Source organism: Nomia melanderi, unplaced genomic scaffold (assembly GCF_051020985.1).
Source record: "Nomia melanderi isolate GNS246 unplaced genomic scaffold, iyNomMela1 scaffold0567, whole genome shotgun sequence".
NCBI lineage: Eukaryota > Metazoa > Arthropoda > Insecta > Hymenoptera > Halictidae > Nomia > Nomia melanderi.
This window is the reverse complement of record NW_027475681.1, coordinates 27,501-35,221: the sequence shown is the minus strand read 5'-3', so window position 1 is coordinate 35,221 and position 7,721 is coordinate 27,501. Positions and strand designations below refer to the sequence as shown.

The 7,721-nt window shown below is 49.5% G+C and overlaps 1 non-coding gene across 1 annotated transcript; it reads right to left on the bottom strand.

Moving 5' to 3' along the window:
* Window positions 1-2,177: 2,177 nt before the first annotated feature.
* Window positions 2,178-2,332, bottom strand: LOC143176454 (5.8S ribosomal RNA). The gene has a single exon (XR_013000999.1). It is a non-coding gene; the product is annotated as a 5.8S ribosomal RNA (ribosomal RNA).
* Between the last annotated feature and the right edge of the window lie 5,389 nt (window positions 2,333-7,721).

Below are 7,721 nucleotides of genomic sequence, written 5' to 3'. Positions count from 1 at the left end.
CGCGGGATTCAGTGCTGGGCTAATTCCTGTTCGCTCGCAGCTACTAAGGAAATCCTTGTTAGTTTCTTTTCCTCCGCTTAGTAATATGCTTAAATTCAGCGGGTAATCTCGCCTACTCTGAGGTCGTCGTGAACGTGAATTGTATGAAAATTCAATCGAATTTCATAAAAATCGCTCAAAGGCAAAAAAAACAAAGTCTAGAGGAGAGTGCGTTCGAACACAACAATATTCATATTATAACGTATATAAATGATAAATATACCGCGACACGCGCGACTCCGTATCGTCGCGAAAAATCGTTCGCGAACGCGTCTTATGCGCCTCACCAGTGGTCTCTGCTGCGTCGCGTGTCTATATTCTCTTTTTACACTCTTCTCCTTCTTCTATCACATTTTACTCGATCGCGAAAAAGACTCTCGCTAGACGATCTCGCGCTCCGGTTAACTTTAACGCCCGTCCGAGAAGAATTTTCGGGGACTGGACGACCGAAGCGGATCTCGCGCGGTCTCGCGATCGACAGTGAAGAGAAGTGCAGAAGAGGAAAAGAAGACACGACAAACACACACCATGGGGCGACCGACGCGTTCGTTTCAACGCTTTCGCACAAAGTCGGCGGCGGTTATATATTTATATCATTATATTCCGGCGGACGGGACGCGACGTTCGAAAGCCTCGCCAAAGAGGAGCTCCTGCCTCTTCCTCTCTCTTTTCTACGAGAAAAGATAAACGTATTTTACGGGGATACGGAAACGTTACCACGTGGTGTCACACACGATCGTCCGTCTCTTCTCTATAGCAGAAACCGATAAAAATACACCTCCCGAAAGAGAGTATATGGTGATTCTTTTTATATATATATATTTCGAAATACAACTGAACGTGGCGGAAGCGCACGGTGGTGGTCCAGCGAGGACACGCGACGACGGGGAATAAGAACTATTCGACCCGTTACGAATACGCATGCTCGTCCCGCACGATTTTAACACACACCGTGTTTTTCTCCAGTCGTCAAAGCGTTCGTGCGTCGAATTCGAAAAATAAAAAAAAAAGAAAAACACCTTTTCTCTCTCTCGGGGTAAAAGAGTCGATGTGTATTGTGTATAAAGGTTCTGCGAGAAGTCTCGTTTTGACGTGTGTTCCGCCGATAACGACGATCCTCCGAAACGGGGATACAGAAACGTTACACCTCACAACACGATCTCCGTCTCTTCTCTATAGCAGAAACCGATAAAAATACACCTCCCGAAAGAGAGTATATGGTGATTCTTTTTATATATATATATTTCGAAATTCAACTGAACGTGGCGGAAGCGCACGGTGGTGGTCCAGCGAGGACACGCGACGACGGGGAATAAGAACTATTCGACCCGTTACGAATACGCATGCTCGTCCCGCACGATTTTAACACACACCGTGTTTTTCTCCAGTCGTCAAAGCGTTCGTGCGTCGAATTCGAAAAATAAAAAAAAGAAATACACCTTTTCTCTCTCTCTCGGGGTAAAAAGAGTCGATGTGTATTGTGTATAAAGGTTCTGCTGCGAGAAGTCTCGTTTTGCCGTGTGTTTCGGTAACGACGATCCTCCGAAACGTACATCTCATTCGTAAGAGAGGAAGAAAACAATCTCCCTGGGGCCAGTCGGTAATATACCGACATACGACGTGTCGTGCACATCCGTCTCACGCACGGTATACAAAATATGAATAAAACGTGTGTAGTCTCTCTCTCTCGACTTCTTAATATTTTCTTTCACCTCTGACGCATCATTTCAGGTGACGTCGGGAGCGCGGGAAAAAAAATTTTTCTAAACACACGAAACCGTTCATCTCACGAACAGCCGAAAAAGTTGTCGCTCAGATCCATATCGCAGTGGAGCGGTATCCGCGGGCGGTCGTAATTGAACGACGCACGACGCCGCGAACACTCACGCGAGTCCATACAAACGATTCCGATCGTTTTGCAACAACTAGAACGTACACTGTCCGTGAAATTCACAGAATTTTCGCGTGTCCGCGACAAACGCCGACGAGACACCCATCGTTCGCTCGTACGTAGCATCCTTCTCTTAACCCGACTCAGAGACGTTCTTTGCGCCCTTCGGTAAAAAAACGTTCGATCCGAAGAGGTGAACGACGGCGGGGATTTGACAGAGCTACGCAAGCAGTGTATGGTACGTAAACGACCCTCAGCCAGGCGTGGTCCAGGAATTGTATCCGTGGACCGCAATGTGCGTTCGAAATGTCGATGTTCATGTGTCCTGCAGTTCACACGTTGACGCGCAATTAGCTGCGTTCTTCATCGACCCACGAGCCAAGTGATCCACCGTTCAGGGTAATCGTATAAATTTTATATTTCACATATATAATTTTATTCTCACTTGTTCGACCTAATATCTCTCTTCTTTCAAAGAGAAGATAAAAGTTGATACCTGAATCTCCGACCAGCGCGCGAAGGAGATTCAGGCGTCGCCTTGGAGACGACACCGAAGCCTTTCGAGACGAAAAACGTTCAAGTAATATGTATATATTTCTCGACGTTCCGGGCGTATAGTGCATTCAAAAACCCGCGAAAGACGCAGAAGACTCGCACGCGTGGAAACGACGGGGATATATTTTGTATCCTACCCGATACTGAATCCATCGCGTGCAGTCGACCCTCGCGTTCTTCCGATCAGACGCATCTATTGTTGCGCGCATGTTTTCGCGTCGCATCGCGCGAAACGTTGCACGAATCGTACCGATCGATCGATTGAAAGCAAATAATGAAAAAAGACTTCACAGCTGGCTCTTTGCCGGTCATTCGTCCCATGTTATCTCTTGCCGCGAAATTGGCGCGCAAGAGTTGGGTGTCAGACGCGCGGCTTTAAAACGAGCTTCACGGCCGGTCCCTTCGTTACCGCTTTCGTTCTTTCTCTCGGAACGACCATGAACGAACACGACGAGCGACGCTACGGCATACACACGTCCACGGATTCGATTAAAAAAACAGACTTCACAGCTGGCTCTTTGCCGGTCATTCGTCCCATATTATCTCTTGCCGCGAAATTGGCGCGCAAGAGTTGGGTGTCAGACGCACGGCTTTAAAACGAGCTTCACGGCCGGTCCTCTCAATTCCGTGTACGGTACACGCAAGATGCGGGTTCCACTTCCAGACTACCCGGTCCCTTCTCTCTACGAGAATCGATAGTAGAAGAACGGCTCGAAAACGCGTCTCAGAGACTAGGGGAAAAGAAGCGGTATGCGAGCGAAACGAAAACGCATTATGGAAACGTCGCGAAACAATGTTCGACGGTTGCTCGGTTCCAATCGTGCGGCCGTTTCAATTTCTCGTGCGCTTCACCGTCCCTCCGTAACTCTGGCCGATCGCGTATACCGAAGAGCCGACACGCGCAAAAACCACAGGCATTGTATACTGTGTATATATATATATATATGTTACAGTCACAGCCTTCGCGCGTTTTACTCTCCGACGCGGGGTTTCCACGACGAAAGAGAGACAGTTTCGTGGCGGGTGACTCGGCCGAATCGCTACGACGGGTATTTCTATTATAGAACGAATCATCGCCACCCTTTACCAGTGCCCGACGAAGGAATCACAAGGTCATCTGGAGTTTACAATGCCAGCGACGGTAATTCCAACGAAGACCCGATAAGTCAACTCATCGTTCTATTTCTCCCCGTACAGAAAAGCGAATCGACGCTAATGCACCTCGCGCAAGCACGAACGTTCTCTTCGCGTGGATCGTCCCATCGTCCAAAGATGTAAAGACGCATTGGAGATCGTGGTCTCTGGCGGGCTCATTGCACGCCCCACTGCATATCTTTCCTCGAATCGAGAATGATTCGTCCACTAAGGCTGCGAAACTACGCGTCGAGGAAACTAGGGGAAAGAAGCGGGATGCGAGCGAAACGACAATACATTATGGAAACGTCGCGAAACAATGTTCGGCGGTTGCTCGTTTCCTCCTGCGGACGTTTCATTGCTCGGGCGCTTCACGTCCCTCCGTAACCTTCGCGCGATCGCGTGCCCCGGAGAGCCGGCAACCGGTGAACCACAGGCGTATAAACTATAGTCTTCTATAGCAAGCCTTCGGCGGTTACTCTCCGACGCGGGGATTCCACGACGAGAGAGAATTTCGTGGCGGGTGACATCGGTCGAAACGCTACGACGGGTATTTCTATTATAGAACGAATCATCGCCACCCTTTACCAGTGCCCGACGAAGGAATCACAAGGTCATCTGGAGTTTACAATGCCAGCGACGGTAATTCCAACGAAGACCCGATAAGTCAACTCATCGTTCTATTTCTCCCCGTACAGACAAGCGAATCAACGCTATCGCACCTCACGCATGCACGAACGTTCTCTTCGCGTGAATCGTCCCATCGTCGAAAGATATAGCCGCTTGGAGATCGTGGCCCATCAAGTTCTTCCGTAACTCCTGCGCGATCGCGTACCCCGGAGAGCAGGCAACCGGTGAACCACAGGCGTATAAACTATAGTCTTCTATAGCAAGCCTTCGCGTTTACTCTACGACGCGGGGATTCCACGACGAGAGAGATTTTCGTGGCGGGTGACACGGCCGAATCGCTACGACGGGTATTTCTATTATAGAACGAATCATCGCCACCCTTTACCAGTGCCCGACGAAGGAATCACAAGGTCATCTGGAGTTTACAATGCCAGCGACGGTAATTCCAACGAAGACCCGATAAGTCAACTCATCGTTCTATTTCTCCCCGTACAGAAAAGCGAATCGGCGCTATCGCACCTCACGCAAGCAGGAATGATCTCTTCGCGTGGATCGTCCCATCGTCGAAAGATGTAAGACGTACAGAAATCGTGGTCCATCACGATTATTCGTAACTCTCCGAGTCGCGTATCTGAGAGTAGGGCAAACGGAGAACCACAGGCATAAATAATACTATATATTTCTTATATAGTTAGCCTTCGCGTTTTACTCTCCGACATGGGGATTCCACGACGAGAGAGAGTTTCGTGGCGGGTGACTCGGCCGAATCGCTACGACGGGTATTTCTATTATAGAACGAATCATCGCCACCCTTTACCAGTGCCCGACGAAGGAATCACAAGGTCATCTGGAGTTTACAATGCCAGCGACGGTAATTCCAACGAAGACCCGATAAGTCAACTCATCGTTCTATTTCTCCCCGTACAGAAAAGCGAATCGACGCTATCGCACCTCGCGCGAGCACGTAACTACTCTTCGCGTGGATCGTCCCATCGTCGAAAGATGTAAGACGCACGGAAATCGTGGCCCATCAACGTTTTTTTGTAACTCTGCCGATCGCGTATCACAGAGCCGAGACGCACATACCACAGGCGTATAATACCGTTTTCTTTCGTATGGTAAGCCTTCGCGTTTACTCTTCGGCGCGGGGTTTCCACGTCGAGAGAGACTTTCGTGGCGGGTGACATCGGTCGAAACGCTACGACGGGTATTACTATTATAGAACGAATCATCGCCACCCTTTACCAGTGCCCGACGAAGGAATCACAAGGTCATCTGGAGTTTACAATGCCAGCGACGGTAATTCCAACGAAGACCCGATAAGTCAACTCAACGTTCTATTTCTCCCCGTACAGAAAAGCGAATCGACGCTGTTGCACCTCACGCAAGCACGAACGTTCTCTTCGCGTGGATCGTCCCATCGTCGAAAGATGTAAGACGCACGGAAATCGTGGCACATCACGTGTTTTCGGAACTCTGTCGACCGCGTATCTCAGAGACGACGCGCGCGAACCACTGGCATATACTATTATATATCGCGTTTTACCCTCCGACGCGGGGATTCCACGACGAGAGAGAGTTTCGTGAGCGGGTTGACTCGGAAGAAACGCTACGACGGGTATTTCTATTGTAGAACGCATCATCGCCACCCTTTACCAGTGCCCGACGAAGGAATCACAAGGTCATCTGGAGTTTACAATGCCAGCGACGGTAATTCCAACGAAGACCCGATAAGTCAACTCAACGTTCTATTTCTCCCCGTACAGAAAAGCGAATCGACGCAATCGCACCATACGCGTGCACGTAAACAACTCTTCGCGTGGATCGTCCCATCGTCGAGAGACGTAAGTTTTCATAGTATGAATTCGCGTTTTACTCTCCGACGCGGGGATTCCACGACGAGAGAGAGTTTCGTGAGCGGGTTGACTCGGAAGAAACGCTACGACGGGTATTTCTATTATAGAACGAATCATCGCCACCCTTTACCAGTGCCCGACGAAGGAATCACAAGGTCATCTGGAGTTTACAATGCCAGCGACGGTAATTCCAACGAAGACCCGATAAGTCAACTCAACGTTCTATTGCTCCCCGTACAGAAAAGCGAATCGACGCAATCGCACCATACGCGTGCACGTAACAACTCTTCGCGTGGATCGTCCCATCGTCGAGAGACGTAAGTTTCCATACTATGAATTCGCGTTTTACTCTCCGACGCGGGGATTCCACGACGAGAGAGAGTTTCGTGAGCGGGTTGACTCGGAAGAAACGCTACGACGGGTATTTCTATTATAGAACGAATCATCGCCACCCTTTACCAGTGCCCGACGAAGGAATCACAAGGTCATCTGGAGTTTACAATGCCAGCGACGGTAATTCCAACGAAGACCCGATAAGTCAACTCAACGTTCTATTACTCCCCGTACAGAAAAGCGAATCGACGCAATCGCACCATACGCGTGCACGTAACAACTCTTCGCGTGGATCGTCCCATCGTCGAGAGACGTAAGTTTCATAGTAAGCCTTCGGCGTTTTACTCTCCGACGCGGGGATTCCACGACGAGAGAGAGAGTTTCGTGAGCGGGTTGACTCGGAAGAAACGCTACGACGGGTATTTCTATTATAGAACGCATCATCGCCACCCTTTACCAGTGCCCGACGAAGGAATCACAAGGTCATCTGGAGTTTACAATGCCAGCGACGGTAATTCCAACGAAGACCCGATAAGTCAACTCAACGTTCTATTTCTCCCCGTACAGAAAAGCGAATCGACGCAATCGCACCATACGCGTGCACGTAAACAACTCTTCGCGTGGATCGTCCCATCGTCGAGAGACGTAAGTTTTCATAGTATGAATTCGCGTTTTACTCTCCGACGCGGGGATTCCACGACGAGAGAGAGTTTCGTGAGCGGGTTGACTCGGAAGAAACGCTACGACGGGTATTTCTATTATAGAACGCATCATCGCCACCCTTTACCAGTGCCCGACGAAGGAATCACAAGGTCATCTGGAGTTTACAATGCCAGCGACGGTAATTCCAACGAAGACCCGATAAGTCAACTCAACGTTCTATTACTCCCCGTACAGAAAAGCGAATCGACGCAATCGCACCATACGCGTGCACGTAACAACTCTTCGCGTGGATCGTCCCATCGTCGAGAGACGTAAGTTTCCATACTATGAATTCGCGTTTTACTCTCCGACGCGGGGATTCCACGACGAGAGAGTGTTTCGTGAGCGGGTTGACTCGGAAGAAACGCTACGACGGGTATTTCTATTATAGAACGCATCATCGCCACCCTTTACCAGTGCCCGACGAAGGAATCACAAGGTCATCTGGAGTTTACAATGCCAGCGACGGTAATTCCAACGAAGACCCGATAAGTCAACTCAACGTTCTATTGCTCCCCGTACAGAAAAGCGAATCGACGCAATCGCACCATACGCGTGCACGTAACAACTCTTCGCGTGGA